Raw genomic sequence first — 1,296 nt, forward strand, 5'->3', positions numbered from 1 at the left:
AGGCACGGAGCGCTTTGCCCCCACCAGCGCCCCCCCTGCTGTAACCACTAGTCCCCACTCCCCCCGCCCCTGGGCCAGGCAGAGAAGCCGGGCGTCCGAGCTCCCCGCCTCTGCCTTGCTCTAACCACTAGACCCCGCTCCCCACTGAGTCACGGTGACGCGCTGCCAGGGCCCTGCCCCCCCCCTTGGCCCGCTGCCCCCGGGGGCGACGCCAGCCGCTTGGTAGCCCGGTCACATCCGCCCTGAGCCGCCGGGGCCCCGGTTCAAGTCCCGCCCCGGCCTCCTCGGCGCCACCCTCCCCTCCCCTGCTTCCCCAGGCCATTCAGCAGTAACGACCCCCTTGCTAATTAAAGGGGTTCATTGGGAACCCCCCCCTCCCCCCCAGGGGCTCAGTGTTAGCAAAGCCCTTTTAATTAAAGGGGCTCAACATTAACAGCCCCCCAGCTACTTAAAAGGGGCTCAATGTTAATACCCCCGGCTACTTCAAGGGGTTCAATGCTAACGACCCCCAGGCTAATTAAAGGGGTTCAGTGGTAACAGCACTCCACTTATGGTGGTTCTGTTCATACCCACAGTTAATTAAAGGGGTTCAATGGTAACAGCCGGCAGCTAATTAAAGAGGATCAATGTTAAGAGCAGCCTAACTAAAGGGGATCAACATTAACGACCCTCAGCTGTTTAAAGGGGTTCAACGTTAATACTTGAGTCAATTAAAGGGGCTCAAGCTTGAGGGTGCCCTTCTAATTAGAGGGGGTCAACCTTCATACCCCTGGCTAATTAAAGGGGTTCAATGTTAACAATTTTCAGCTAATTAAAAGGGTTCATTGTTAACAACCCCCCAGCTTGTCAAAGGGGTTCACCATTCACTATACCCTTCTAATTAAAGAGGTTCAACATTAACAACCCCCCAGCTAATTAAAGGGGCTCAATGTTAATGACCTCTGGCTAATTAAAGAGGTTCAACATTAACGACCCACAGCTCCTCCCACAGGGGCAATGTTAACAAGCCCTGGCTTGAGCAAGGGGTTCAAACTTAACGCCCTCTGCTAATTTAAGGGGTTCATTATTAACAACCCCTGGCTCATTAAAGGGGCTCAATGTTAATGACCCCTGGCTAATTTAAGGGGTTCAACGTTAAGAAGCCCCCCGAGACGCAGCGAAGCTGGAGGGGAGTGGGAGACGCCCACGCAGGCCTTCCTGTGCCTCAGTTTCCCCTCCCGTGGGGAGAGAGCTGCACGCAGTGGGGCCGGGGTGGGGGGGCTTATCCCGGGATAAGTGTGGACAGACTGGGGCTAG

Source organism: Alligator sinensis, unplaced genomic scaffold (assembly GCF_000455745.1).
Source record: "Alligator sinensis unplaced genomic scaffold, ASM45574v1 scaffold107_3, whole genome shotgun sequence".
NCBI classification, from domain to species: Eukaryota; Metazoa; Chordata; order Crocodylia; family Alligatoridae; genus Alligator; species Alligator sinensis.